The sequence below is a fragment of the Canis lupus genome, chromosome 23 (assembly GCF_003254725.2).
Source record: "Canis lupus dingo isolate Sandy chromosome 23, ASM325472v2, whole genome shotgun sequence".
Classification (NCBI taxonomy): Eukaryota; Metazoa; Chordata; class Mammalia; order Carnivora; family Canidae; genus Canis; species Canis lupus.
In genome coordinates this window covers 15974392-15990422 of record NC_064265.1, presented here as the reverse complement: position 1 = coordinate 15990422, position 16031 = coordinate 15974392, and the positions used below count along the sequence as shown (strand labels likewise).

The 16031-nt window shown below is 35.1% G+C and overlaps 1 protein-coding gene and 1 pseudogene across 3 annotated transcripts in view; both read left to right on the top strand.

Annotated features, from left to right (window-relative positions):
- ZCWPW2 (zinc finger CW-type and PWWP domain containing 2) overlaps positions 1-16031 on the top strand; it is a 146726-nt gene that overhangs the window by 5320 nt on the left and 125375 nt on the right. For all 3 annotated transcript variants that reach the window (XM_035705258.2, XM_035705257.2, XM_049099714.1), the window contains one exon: positions 3121-3230. The gene's annotated coding sequence lies outside the window, so the exon portion shown is untranslated. The remainder of the gene's footprint in view (positions 1-3120; positions 3231-16031) is intronic.
- Positions 2410-15825, top strand: LOC112668871 (SIN3-HDAC complex-associated factor-like; annotated as a pseudogene).

Sequence of the window (16031 nt, the reverse complement as noted above, 5' to 3'; positions counted from 1 at the left end):
AAAGATCAGAGATAAGGCAGAACTAGAAATACCTGGAAATACTTAACTCTACATTGAAAAAAACCATTGATATGTTGACCTTAATGACTGAGATGACTGCTCAAAACTAAGAGTTTTAGAAGCCAAATTATCTCTTTATTATTTTTCAATTTTGATTTTTGGTACTGTTTAGATGAAAATGAAATAAGTACATCTACACCAAATCTTAAGTGGGGAACTTATTAGCAACAGAAATACAAATTAAATTATCAGTAACACTTACATTCATGAAAAGTGTAATTACTTTTTGACATTGAGTTTATCATTCACTAAGTACATCATTCACTAATATGGAATATTTAATATTTTGGTCAATATTTTTTATAAAAGTTATGAAACATAGGCCAAAAAGTCTCAAGAGAATGAAAAAAAAAATTTTTTTTTTGGTCTATGCAACTAGGTAGAGGACAATTACAGTTTTCTAGATAGAGCAAACTCATCTAAAAAAAAAAATACACATATGGAGATCTTTTATTGAGGAGAAAAATATGGCTTGGGTTGAGGATAAAAAGAGGCCAGGGGAAGAATCTGTGCATCTTGATATTAAGTAAATCAGCAGAATATTCCATAATCCTTATTCTCTAAAAATAAAGCAACAACAAAAATCTTTAAAAGATTATAAATATCTTTCATTTTTATAAAAACTGAGATTTTTTTCAATTTTTTCAAAAGAAATATACAGCAATAAGGAAATTGACAATTATAAAATATAGGATTAGTCATATTTATATGATGTGTTTATGAAATGTTCCTTTAGTTAAGTAGAGAAAGTGTGCCTTTTTCCGTACATAACTAGATTATGTCAGTCTCATGTCTCCTTTTTGCTGAAAAATAATACAAATTTTAAATATTGGTAACACATAATCTTAATAATTTTGGTCATTTCTAATGATCTTAATAAAAAGTACAGGAAGAATAGACTTGACATTCATTTTGTTGCTTTGCACACTGAAGGATGATATATTTAAAACCAAATATATCAGTATTACCTTAAATATACACAGACTACTCAAAAACTGTCGTATTGGTTTAAGGAAAAATCTACTCATAATAAAAGATCTGTGAAAAATAGTAAAGGATGAAAAAAGTATTGATCATGAATAAACTAAGCTAAAGTAGAAGGTAGCCTGATATAAAATATTAATATAAGACAAAGGAGACTTTCAGGAAAAAAAAAAAAGTGTTGCTTCCACCTGAAGATAAAGTCTGTGTGCATCTCATAAAACAGCTTTACAGTATATGAAGCAAAACTAGATAGAGAGATAAACACACAATAATGGAAGACTTGACCTTACCTTCTTCACTAACTGATAGAATGAAAAGAGAAAAATACATTAAGGAAATAGATGATTGGAATCAAAATTATTAATATCACACCCACTAGAATGACTATAACCAGAAACAAAAAAAAAGGAAAATATTTATCTTACAATTAATATGGAATCCCTGTATCCAAAACAATTTGAGAAAGTGGAACAAACTGGAAGTTTCACATTTACTGACTTCAAAATGTGTCACAGAGGTACAGAATCAAAACAGTATGTCACTGACATAAAGACATATGTATGATATATGAATCAGTGGAAGAGAATAGAGGGCCGCCCTGCCAAAACCCTCATATAAGTGGTCAAATAATTTTCAGCAAAGATTCCAAGGACATTCAATGGGAAAAGAGCAATTTTTTAACCAATGGTGTTGGTTTTGGGAAAACTGAATATCCAAATGTGAAACTATGAAGTCAGACCCTTACCTCACCCCATGTACAAAAATTAAGTAAAAATAGATCAAAGACTTAAAATATAAGAGCTAACACTGTAACAGTCTTAGAAGAAAAATAGGGGAAAGCTTCATGGTGTTGGATTTGGCAGTGAGTTTTTGGATATGACAACAAGCACAGGCAACAAAAGGAAAAATAGGTAAGTGAAGGTCTCTAAATCACTAATACACAAAGTCAGCTAATGACTCCAATATTGGAAAAATAATGTGATCTTTACTTTGAATTTCATTAGAACTACCTGAATATATAATTGAGGAGTAGGGCAGTCCGGGTGCCTCAGCGGTTTAGCACTGCCTTCGGCCCAGGACGTGATCCTAGAGACCCGGGATTGAGTCCCACATCAGGCTCCCTGCATGAAGCCTGCTTCTCCCTCTGCCTGTGTCTCTGCCTGTCTCTGTCTCTCTCTGTGTGTCTCTCATGAATAAATGAAATATTAAAATATATATATAATATATTATGATTTTTGATTCTTAATCAAACAATTAAAAAATAAAAATAAAAATAAAAAATATATATATATGCTGTTTGCGGAACTGACCTACACCCTGGCCACAGAGGAAGCTGAACGCATTGGCGTTGACCACGTGGCCTGAATGACAGCCACAGGCAGCGGCGAGAACTCCACAGTGGCCAAACACCTGATAGCGCAACACAGTGCCATTAAGATGCTGCACAGCTGGGTCAAGCTCATCTTGGAATATGTCAAGGCCTCTGAAGCGGGAGAGGTCCCCTTTAACCATGAGATCCTGCGGGAGGCCTATGCTCTGTGTCACTGCCTCCCTGTGCTCAGTACAGACAAGTTCAAGACAGACTTTTATGATCAATGCGATGACGTGGGGCTCATGGCCTACCTTGGCACCATCACCAAAACCTGCAACACCATGAACCAGTTTGTGAACAAGTTCAACGTCCTCTATGACCGACAAGGCATTGGCAGGGTGATGCGGGGGGCTCTTCTGAGAGGGTACTTGAAGGGATGATGCACAGGTTGGACAGTGGTCCCACAGGGGAGGGGCATCACACTCCCTTTAGAGAAACCTCCTATTGATAATAAAAGGGGAGCAGCCCCTCAGCACCCCTAAAAAAATGGGTATGAGCTTTAGTCAAAAGAAATGGAGCCCAGGAAGCTTCAGCACAGAATACATTAGAGAGGAGTCCACAATGGAGATGAGAATCAATCTTCCTAGAAAGATGATGGCAAGGCTGTGAAGGACCTAAATGTAAGATGGAGGGTTAATATGAGATTTTTGGAAGTCTTTTATGAAACTAATGTGCCTTGTTGTCTTTTCCATTTCATCATGCAGAAAAATAGGGAGCTGAGAGTCTCCTCTGAGGCCAGAAGAAGAAAGGACTTATCTAAAGAAATTGAAAATTGAACAAACTGGAAAAATCCTCTAGCTTGTTTCTTTCCAGGGTAAGAATTCCAACTTATGCCTATTCTCACCGTGTCATGTTTACTTTGTGAATTTAGATGTGATCTGTTGAAGAAGCATGCTCTCATGCTTTTACATCACGCAGTTTAAAATCACTTCAACCAACCCAAAAAAAAAAATAAAATAAAATAAAATAAAATCACTTCAATTTTCACGTTCTCATTTTAAAACTCTTTAGTGATTCATTTTCTCAATATTTGTGTAGTGATTCTTGAAACAGTAATTATGTATGTGCTCACTAGCACCCAGAGTAAGAAAGCCATCACTCTTTATTAAGTTATGACACTTATTTCTAAAACGAGGAACATAATGACAATGTATAAATCATTTCGAATGACAAGTTGAAATTCTCTAATTAGACTAGCTTGAGATTCTATTCTTGTGTCGTATGATTTAAGGGAAGTGGTGAACTTAAAGATCGTTCTTCCACAACATTAGTGGAACAAAATTTTACCTTTACATAAATCAACTATATGACTTCCATGGCAAATAGCTTAAAGTCATTGAAAATGGGCACATGTAAGGAGAAATAACCAAGCCCACCAGAAATCAATGCTCTCTTTGTTCAACCTACAGATAGAATTCTAATCCATTTATATTGCTATTGTATTTGGTAGACTGTCTGAAGAACTTAATTGTAATTATCGTTGGATCTGTTGTTTCAATATACCGAATAAGTCTCAATATACTGAATAAACTAGGATACTTTTAACCAATAAAGACTTAAATCATATAGATCGATTATTAAGATTTGAAGTTAGCATTTAGCACAATTTATCAGATTTCTAATTATTTGTTAACTATTCCCTTAAAAATGTTTAAAGCTAAAGCGTATAGTTGCTGTAAAAGACAGCAGTTTTTAATTATGCCAAAAGCTATTTCTTTCCATTCAACTTTGATTTCTGATTTTGGATGAAATTCATTAGTTATCTTAATATTAAAACAAAAGAAAAAAGAAAGAATAGCTTTTAAGCATCTTGAAGCATTTATTCAGCCAGAATCTATCCAGAAATATCTGCATAAACTAGTACATGAATAATAAAGCTAAATTACAATTTTGAACAGATAACAGGCTCTTAAATTTCTGTTGAATCAAGTATAATCTAAGGTTGACTATAGGCACAAATTTGTTAATTAGGTAAATGAATGAACAGTGATTGTTTACATCACAGGGAAGATTAAAGATAAATGTGGGACACCTGGGTGGTTCAGTCTGACTCTTGGTTTTGGCTCAGGGTCCTGAGATCCAGCTCCACCTGGAGCTCTATGCTGGGGGATCAAGCCTGTTTAAGATTCTCCCTCTGCCCCCACCATTGCTTACGTGTGTGAGGACTCATGCACATTCTCTCCCTCTCAAATAAATAAACAAACAAATCTACTTTAAAGTTTGGAAGCAAACTAAATTGAGTACTTGAGAAAAATCATTATGGAAAGATGAAATAATTAGAATACATTCATTCTGCTTTGGTTTCTGCATATTTTAATTTTCTATATAACTATAACTAGATGTTGCTTAAAAGCAGTGTAGAAAGGAAATCAAACATTTATTATATGTCTTCCGTGTATCAGATACTGAAATGCGTTTTTATATGTTGCTTCATTTTATCACTAAAACCATCCTATGAATTAAGTATTATTATGATCAATACATACAGATGTAAAATGATGCTCAGACTTAACTGACTTGCCTTAATTTAAAAATCTCAGGAAATGGAGCCAGAATTTAAGTCTAGAGCTATAGAAAATATTCAGTTGATACACACATCCATCCTGGTTGTTAAATGTTTGAATATCAATGCTGCTTGGGCCAGTCTTAATTCTGAAGTTCATATTATTTCCATTATTTTATAGTACTCTAACTATTCAGTGCTTTTCTTTCACAGGAACTTTTTTAGATGTTGGGATACAGTGGTTAACAAGATATATATGAACCTTGCCCTAAGTGGCTTTTCATTATCTTGTAGAGGACTTCAAATTATAACACAATGTATTAAGTGATATGCTAGGGAATTGAGAGTCCTGAGGGCACATCATAAGAGCTTTGACCCCTACTTACCATTTTTCAGGTTGGTTTAGACATCACCTAAACCTAGCCTAACCCCCTTTACCTGAAACCCTTAGTGTGCCACATGTATTTGTCTCCTACACTTAACATTACTTGAGGAGGGGGTTTTTGTCTTTGCCTGAGCATTATGCCTGGCTCATAGCAAACCCTCAAAAACTAGTTTAGAACCAACAACAAAAGAATAGCTCAGGGTCTGAAACTCTAGCAAATAAGTTAGAGAGCAGTCTTAGATAATATTTTAGGTATTGTGATGACAAGTGATGGAGATTTCCGCATAAAATAGGCAAGTTTATGTTTTGAGAATGAGGAAATAGGGAAGGATTTATTCATAAAGGCTTACAGTAATCACTGTACAGATGCAAGAGAAAGAATACATAGAAAGGATAGCCTTGAAGGTGTACTAACAGCTCCACTGAGATTGGAGTCTTTGAATTTGTAGTGGTACCAATAAGCATGACTACATAATTTCCTCTAAGAATCAACAGCTCAGATGCAGGAAATAAGGGATCAAGCTATTTCTCTTGTTAGGAATGCCCTTGGCCTCAAGTAATTGGAAAGATAAATAGTAGTTTGAACATGTATGGGTTAATTTTGTCACATATCATGAAGAACAGATATATAGAATGATGATAAGATTCCTAAAATTAAGAACCAAATACTTCACTCCTCAGAATGTTACTATGAGTTCTGCTCTGCATATGAATTGGAAATGGTTTTTCTTGTTTTTTCCTAAAATCTTATTTTGTATGATAAATACTTTTTTCATTAAAATTGATCACTAACACAAAAGTCAAGAAGGAAAATATCTCTTTGTTTTGTTTTCAAACATTTTTTGGTTCATGCTGAATGTTATTAGTACCAGACAACACTTGGACATCATTAATGGGTACATTTTTGTACCCATCATTAAATGGGTACATTTTATGGTATGTGAATTATATCTCAATAAAACTGTCAAAGCAAAAGAAATGAAGAGAAAAATGGTAACTTTCTCCCCTATACATAGACTTAAAGAATAGAAGAAAAATGACTATTTGTTGTGGAAGTAATAATATCAAGAGGTTTCTTAAAAAGTCGCTGGGGTGGTGGGAAAGGGAAAATCATGGTAGATGAGGCCTAATCTTCTAACAAGACTATTAAGTAAGTATTATGTTTTTATACCAGGTTCCTTCTCTTCAACCATTTGTATAATGTATGTCATAACTTGCTCTGATATCACACTTTCCAGCTTGCTCGTTTTCTTTGCATTTCTGTCTTCCTAATTCACAGAAGGGAAAAACAGATACCTACTCAGAGTTGGAAAAATTACTTTCTCGACTTCCATCTTAATTTCAGTTCCACATGCTCCAATGAGGATTTCATCTGTACCTCTGACCTTATGTTCATCAATCATCAATGACTTCCATGTTTAAATCCAGTATCATTTTCTCTGTTCTCCTTACTCAAATCCTAAGCAATATCTAACGCAATTAACTGTTCTGTCTCTCTGGAAACATAAGAGTTGTCAACTTTGATCCAGTTACTGAAGCTGAAAACTTAATAGTCAATTTTGATCACTACCTTTCCCTTATTCTCTACACAAAATACATCAGTGAGTTCTACCTATTTTACCTCTAAGACATATGGAATCAGTCCTATTTTCTGAGAGCCCTATTTCTACCCAAAACCAAAACATCATATCTTTTCTCAAATCTATTCTTTTTACTGTAATATATTTTTAAGATATATACGTTGTTGAATTGTACCATTCATACAAAAACGTGTAAAAATTTTAGATGAACAGCTCACAAATTATCTCAAAGTAAGAGCACTTGTATTACCATATTTAGGGAAATGATGAATCTCTTCTTCTTACTCATTATCTGTCATGGTTATTAAGACCCTTGAAGAACATTGCCTGCTCCAGAGAAGCTACCTCATGGCCACTCTCAATCACTAGATCCCTTTGATCCAGGTTAACTACTATCTTAACTTTTAACACTGCAAATTCCACTTGTTTGAAAACTGTATTTAAGTGGAATCATGTAATATGTATTTAAAAATCAAGCTTCTTTTGGTATGTTTCTGAGATTCAAGGTTTGTGTAGAATGAGCTTGTTCATTTTTATTACTGTATAGTATCTTACAACAGTGAGCATACCATATTTCACTTTTCTGTTCCACAGTTTGTAGATATTTGAGTTTGTAAATTTTGGCTATAAAACTTGAACATATCTGTTGAGATAAGTAGATATAGAATATAGCAAGTAAATATATATACCTAGAAGTACATATGTTCGGGCAGCCCCGGTGACGCAGCGGTTTAGCACTGCCTGCAGCCCATGGTGTGATCCTGGAGAGTCCCGTGTTGGGCTCCCTGCATAGAGCCTGCTTCTCCCTCTGCCTGTGTCTCTGCCTCTCTCTCTCTCTCTCTCGCTCGCTCTGTATCTCTCATGGGTAAATAAAATAAAATCTTTAAAAAAAAAACAAATTTAAGAAGTACATATGTTCAAATTTAGTAGATAGTGAAGAGCAAATTGCCGGTGGACAAACCAGTTGGCAGCCCAGCCAGATATGTAGGAGTTCAAGTTCGTTTGTACCCTTGTATCCTAACTTTGCATGTCAGTTCTTTTAACATTGACTTTGCTGATAAGTTTACAGTGTTATCTCATTGTACTTTTAATTTGTATTTCCTTTATGACTCTTAAGTTTGAGGACCTTTTCATATTTATTGGTCATTCGGAGTAACTTTTTTGTGAAGTGCCTGTTTAAGTCTTTTGGCTGTTTTTCTATTCGATTCTCTGACTTTTTTCTAATTGATAGATATCTACCAGAAATCCTCCCTGCAGTTACTGCCTGTCATACTGGCCTTATTTTTGTGCTTCACTTAGATCCCAATTTTCTTTTTTTCTAAACTCTTTATGGGCCCTATTTTCAGTTTTCAAATTTTAGCTCTCATGTCATCATTCATGTAAACCTTCCTTGACCATCTCCTCACCTCCCCCAACATGCACATCTTTCTATTATAGCATCCTATTTTTTCCCCCTTAAGCATCTATCAACATATGAAATTTTATCTTGTTTACTCATTGTTTGCTTGTATATACTGTCTACTTCCCTTCTTCCTGGAATGCTAACTCACGCTTATGTCTGTTTTTATTCACTGCTGTTTCCCTGGCACCTGGAACTTTTGTGTGGCATGTGAGAGGTTAGCAGTAAATATCCATTGAAAAAAATGAATAAGGACACTTGGGTTGCTCAGTCAGCTGAGCATCAGACTCTTGGTTTCAACCCAGATCATGATCTCTGGGTCATGAGATTGAGCCCTACATTGGGCTCCATGCTCATTGAAGAGTCTACTTGGGATTTTCTCTCCTTCTCCCTCTGTCTCTCCCCACACTCACACTCTTACTCTCTCTTTCTCCTTCAAATAAATAAATAAATCTTTAAAAAAATGAGTAAGTAAATCAGGGAACGATTTAATACCCAGTTTGAGATACTGCTTATAATAATATATTTACAGATGAGTACATATTTTTTCCTATTTTTATATATTTTTGTAGATGAAGGGAATTTTCTTGAACTAGAACCATTGCCTGATATTTCTTATGTGCATTATAATTATATTTCTAGCAAGATTATTTAACACCTAATGATCTTCATTTTCCAAGGTAACCCTAAAAATAATCACTATCAGTATATTGCCTTTGCATTGTAAAATTTGCAAGTCCATAAAATATTTTTAACATTTAATTTTTGTAACAAAAAATTATAACTTAGCCAAATAAATTAAATCAAGTACTTTGAGTATACAAGTGTTTAAGGCTAATTAGCAGAGACACTGCAAGTTGAAATTTACTGAAAATTTGTAGTCTGATGGTTTATTTGGAAACGTTTTCACATTAAAATATTTCTCCAGAATTTTCAATAATTGATTTGAATTGAAGATCTGATACATAAGGTACAATTATGAACAATATGCATAGAAAAATATTAAATCTGATCTATTCAGAATTTTCTGCAGCTAGTCACCATTTTGATGCATGGTGATCAATATCAAATGTTTTTTTAGAATATTTATTTCAAAAACAAAACAAAACAAAAAAATATTTATTTCAAGGATAGATTATGTTGCTAAAATACATTTGAGAAATTACTTTTTTATATTGTTAATTTTGTCCTTTTACATTTATATTAGCTTTTTCCATTTGTTTTCTGTATTCATTTATAAAATTCATGATATTGAAAATGTAATCTTACTATATTTATTTAAAATGCATATATACTTTTAGTCTATTCTCACTATTCATGGTCATTATGTTCTCTTACATCATTGTGAATACTGAATTAGCACATTCTGAATTCTTGCTATAGAAATATAGAATTAGATTCCTGAAAACCTCTGGTCACAACATTTTCATTAATCAGTTAATACAGAAGCTTATTTTTTTATATATGTTCCTGTTTAAAGACAGTTTATTTCATCTATACTGTTAATTTATTAACATTAAGCACATGGCCTACAATGTTATAATTCTTAACTGAACAAAGCTTGTCTAGCAGATTTTCTCCTTAAGGCACATCTCAGGACTTCTTGAGCTTAAGAATGCTAGCCCTAGATGCGGGGGCATTTTAAACAAAATCACCAGGGAAAGCAGTTATTGAAAAATGTGGCACTAAATATATCACAAAATAGCTATTTATAGTATGAGAGCTGAAACAAGAAAGCAGAGCATTGCCTTGTGAAAGTGTAGCAAATATGGACATTGGAGGTAACAATTTATAGTGAGTAGGCAAAATCGCAAATATGTAATTGGAAATAATAAGGATTGATGCATAGTTATATAAAACAATACAATTTTAAATTATCCAATATAAAAACTTTGGAAAATAGAACAGAAAACAATTTATAATCTTACCACCATAAGATTTTTTTATCTTTATCAATTTTTGCATCTAGTCTATATATTTTCAGATACTGTATAGACAGCTACTTTTTTTTATCTTCCACCCAGCTTGCCAATGGGAAACCCTCCCCCACCACTGATGTATTTTAGTTGGAGATGTCTTTACTCCATACTTCAAAGATAGGTATGTGACCTATGCCTAAAACTTACGGTACTCACCAGCTATAATCCTTGATACTAAGATAGAGCCAGTGTGAAGCCATAAGACTTTTACTAGATTCCTGGAGAAGAAACACTTGTTCGTTTATACTGGACTTCAATTTGCTGCCACCATCTTTTACGTAGAATCTAAGACCGAACCTAATGCAGAAAGAGGCAGAGTAGAGAGACTAAGGAAAACCAAATCCTACTGAAATAATTTAATTGGTCTTGAATTAATATAAAATTGTATACATTTAAGATGTATAATGCAGTATTTTGATGTATTATATAGTGAAATAATTACTGCAATCAAGCTAATTAACATATCCATCATCACACATAGTTAACTTTTGTGCATGTGTGGTAAGAACACTTAAGATTTACTCTTTTAGACAATTTCAAATAATCAAATTATTGACTGTAGTCAACATGCTATCGATTAGGTCTCTAGAACTTAATTTGTCCTATATAACAAACTTTGTACCCTTTGACAAACATCTCCATTTCCTCCTCCCATCCCTGGTAACCACCATTTTCTCTGCTTCTATGATTTTGACTTTTTTTCCAAAATCAGTGACAGTCATACAGTATTTTTTTTTCTGTGTCTGTATTATTTCATTGAGCATGATGCCCTCTGAGTTCATCCAGATTTATCCATGTTGTCACAAATGACAAGATTTCCTTCTTTAAGGCTAAATGATATTCCAGTGTGTATGAGGGTATGAATAATGTGAACAGTGCCACAATGAGCATGGGAGTGCAGATTTTTCTTAGAGATAATTTTATTTCCTTTTGAGATATACCCGGAAGTGGGATTTTAGATTATGGAAGAAGTAGTCGGTTTCATGTGTGTCTGCATGCACATGTGTGTATGTGTGCATGCATACTTATGATCAATCCTAGATGAAAATAATGACTGAATTAATTCCATATGACATTTAAGATAATATGACAACATTCAGTTGCTCAAGTACAAGAGAGGGGAAAAAAAGATCACTGAGTTCACCAACAGAAGGTCAAAAGGAAAGAGGTTTCTAAAGGATTTTTAAGGGAGTAATTTTAATGATGGGCCATAAAATCCAAGCTAGAGAAGGATATAAATGAAGATAGGACTGAAATAATGTATGATCACATTACTTAAAAAATGATTCGTTTTAATGGACTTGTTGGGAGAACAAGAGGATCAGAGAAGCTTGCAATTGATATTTTTTAGGAGAAATATTACTGGGAGAAAGTACCTAGAGAAGAGAATAAAGTGAAGTGAGTAGAAATGGAAAAGCAGAGTTGGGTGGCTCAGCGGTTTGGCACCTGCCTTTGGCCCGGGGTGTGATTCTGGAGACCTGGGATCGAGTCCCACGTCAGGCTCCCAGCATGGAGCCTGCTTCTCCCTCTGCCTGTGTCTCTAACTCTCTCTCTCTCTCTCTCAAGAATAAATAAATCTTTAAAAAAAAATTTTTTTTTTAATTTTTTAAAAGAAAAGCAGAGTTAAGTAGATGACAGAAGCTAAAGACTGGATGTTACATGAGAACAAAACGTTTACATTTCCATCATATGAGTAATTCCATAAACAAACTAAATACAAGTAAGTAATTTATAGGTACTTTGTTTAATTTTAGTGTTCAGTTTTGCTTTAGTAATAAAAAAAAAAAAACTTCAGAGTCAAGATCTGTGTCTAAACCTGAGTCTGCTGTAAACATGTATCTTGGGCCAAGAAGAAAAATTTTGAACATGTTTATCAGGTGTTTATATCTCCAGCTCCCATCCTACACATTCACAACCAAGGTCCATTTTTTCTGCCAGCAAAGAAAATGGAATGTTCAGCCAGCCCTTTCCCTTTTAGGGATAGTTTCAAATAGATGCCTTACTCTCCATAGTCAAAGCAAAAGTGAAGACCTGTCTGTGCTTCAAGGTCTTAACCAGTCCTGGGGTTACAACTGTATCTGTCCCTCCCACACTGAGATTTATGAGCTGCTGACGGAATATCTGGGTGTGGTCACATCAATTTCATTTCTGGGCCTTGTCAGACAGAAAGGTAATTCTGCTGAAAGTTATCACTTGGGCCATGAGCTTCTTTTTAGAGTCCATTGATTGTGAGTGGAGGACCTGGCCCAAGCTCAGGTATTTGGCTAGTTAAGGATCATATTTGGGATGCCTGGGTGGCTTAGCAGTTGGGCGTCTGCCTTTGGATCAGGACATGATCCTGGAGTCCTGGGATCGAGTCCTACAACAGGCCCCCTGCATGGAGCCTGCTTCTCCCTCTGCCTGTGTCTCTTTCTCTGTGTGTGTGTGTCTCGAATGAATGAACAAATAAATAAATAAAATCTTGAAAAAAGATCATATTTTAGGAGACTGAATCATTTCTGTGCCCTGAGTTCTTCCTGACACTCCTTATTGCCTTCTTTTAAAGATGTGTTCTTATTAGTAGTAAAGTGTAAATCTGTTTAGTAATTCTTACATATATAAGTATCTCCTAAACCAATTTGATATTATCATTTCTAATTCTTTATTTTTACTTTTTCACACCTTGCTGGAGAACCCATTTTAAGAATCTTAGTCTGGTGGTGCCCCAGGGTGGCTCAGTTGCCTGACTCTTGATTTCAGCTCAGGTCATGATCTTAGGGTTGTAAGATGGAGCTCTGCATCGGGCTTTGTGCTCAGCAGGGAGTCTACTTGAGATTTTCTCTCTGCTTCTGCCCCCTCCTTTAAAATAAATAAATCTTTTTAAAAAAGATTCTCTCTCTCCGTTTCCCTCTCCCTGTCTCTCCCCCCATTCCTTATCTTAAAAAATAATAATAATATCAGAGTCTGAATATGTGGGTAGATTCTTTTCCCTTTGCTTTGATATGTAGATGTTAACTCGGCCTAAGAATCCCAGCAAATCTTCACTCTGAAGTGTACAGTTGCTTTTTTGGTGGGTGGAGGGAAGAGAGAGATTGAATACTGTCACAAAAGTAATTGTGGCTTTGAGTTCACTACCAGCTCCAGATTCAAGACTTCGTAGATCCTCACTTAATCTCTTATGTTTTTAATCTAGAGCCTAACACTATTAGGGCATTTGGTTTATTCCAACCATAATTAAAATGCCTTTTCTCCCATTCAGTGTCCCTTCTTAATGTTTCCAGTTTATGGTAGTAAACACCCATTACCAGTGGTTCAATAGTCTGTTGGATGACAATAGCATAATTTTCCAATCTCCAGTGGTTTTAGTCATAGCCAGTAAAAAGATAGAGGAACCCTGAGCCAGTCTATTTCCACCACAGACTTCTTTCGGACCAGGAAAGACACCATCTCTAAAAATTAGAAATCTTTGAAGGCTGGATTAGAGTGAATTTTTAGCATGTAACTGAAAGAAGAATGCCTTTATTTAGTGAAATCATGAAATGCTGCCTAAATCTGGTTTCTGTCTGTAAATATCTAATCATGAGCCTCGAATTCCCAACTAGAATTCACTTTTTTCTGCCTTCAAGTAATTCCTAACTTGTGAAAGGTTGGGACCCAACCCCCTGAGTGGTTATGGTAAAGGTTAACTTGTGGCTTTGTTTTAGGGTAATGATTTAATGATATAGAGTTGAATATTTCACCATTGGTCCAAAATCCCATCTGATAGTACTTCAAATATTCTCAAATCTAAGATATTCTTATTCCTATCCTAATAAAGCCAGCTCAGTGTCACATTAAAAAATATATAAGTTCTATTTTTAAAAGCATTGAAGAAAAGCCTGGGTGGCTTAGTCGGTTAAGTGGTTAAGTGTCGACTCTTGATCATAGCTCAGGTCTTGATCTCAGGGTCATGAGTTCAAGCCCCACTTTGGCATGAAGCCTACTTATAAATAAATAAAGAAACAAACAAACAAACCTACCTTAGAAATTCTTTATGAAGTTTCTTGAGGCAGTGGCAGAAGAGAAAGTCTTTCACTTATACTAAGCAAACTAAAACTTTATTTACCCATCTGTCCTCCTCTAAGTCAACAAATTATGCAGTAATTGTTTGCCTCTTTTCCTTAAAACTCATTAAAAAAAAGTGACCTTCACTTTCTTACATCATTCCCTCCTTCCTCTCGTACTCTCCCAAATTTAGTCTTATAACCTCTTCATGTTTTTTCTTCTATAAAGAGCATCGTAGCCCCTCTGTGTCTGCATTTTTCCTATCAGCTGGCTAAGTCCTCAGGAAAAGATAAAAATTATTTCTTAGAAGTATGAACTGAGGGGCGCCTGGGTGGCTCAGCGGTTGGGCGTCTGCCTTCAGCTCAAGACGTGATACTGGATTTCCAGGATCGAGTTCCACATTGGGCTCCCTGCGGGGAGCCTGCTTCTCCCTCTGCCTATGTCTCTGCCTCTCTCTCTGTGTGTCTCTCATGAATATATAAATAAATCTTTAAAAAATAAATGAACTGAGAAGGGGAAGATGAAGCTGTATTTTTAACTTTTTATGTCTCTATCCTGTATGTACCATTAAGTATATATAATGCATTTAGATGTTAAGCATGCTTCAGCACCTTGAAATGCCCATTTACCTCATTCCCAACCATGGATACTACCTTTTCCTTAGGTTTTTGAAGCCTTGCCATGTGATGCTTCTTTGTTAAAAACAAATCCAAAAAGTTGGTTGGAGAACTGTAGGAGATAATCTTTCTAGGTAGGGAAGTTTAGTGAGGGACTGGATGTGGGATAGGAAGGAAGATGGCCTGGTATATACTCCACACCTCAGGAACATTACTAAGTGTAGAGTGTCTGCTTTTAGAAAACTATTTCTAGAATAAAAGATGTTTAGTTTTACAAACCAAAGATGTGCTGAAGTATAGAGGGCTGCTCTATTTGCAGAGCTAAGTTCTGCACTTCTCGGTTTAGTTATAGTAAATAATGAAAGGACTTTCAGAGCTGCAGTTTACAGCTACTCAAGACTTCAGAAGACTTTTGCAATAGCTGAGTACTATTATGAAAAGATAGAAAAAGCTACCAGCAGGATAAAAAAACAAAACAACTGGAATCATGTTGTAGGCTCAAGGGCAGGACCCCAGTCTAAACTCTGTATCAAAACCAAAGAAAGTGTAAAGTATCTGGGAAAAAGATAAAGAAGCAACTAGATTGGTTAACTACAGGAAGAGTTTCAACTTCACGGCCCTGATGCCCACCATACCACCTCAATTACCTCTTCAACTCAGTCTCCCTGTGCATTTACCAGTCAGATGATGACTTTGATAGAGAAATGGCTTCTGGTTCAAACAACACACCTACCTTTTCTTTGTAATCTCACGTGTTGGAAAAAGCAGAAACTATGTTGTGGGTTTTAACTATAAAAGGCACTTTGGGGAAGTCCTTGACACCCACCTATTTAATAAGCCTTGCTTCAGCAGTAAGAAAGCAGTTTCTGAGAAGCCGGAGAAGTGTGGTACTAGAGCCTCTACCCATTTCCATTGAGGAGTGATGACCAAAGATTATGTAGACGGGGAACAAAAAAACCTAAATTTTGGAAAGGATATATTAGTTTGCTAGGGCTGCTCTAATAAAGCACGGCAGTCTAAGTGGCTTACTAAAACAGAAAAACATACATAATATTTAAGATACCGAATGTTTCATAGAAAAGCTGAATGCATAAAGTCTTTATATCCCCTTCTAATGAATGAAATTAAA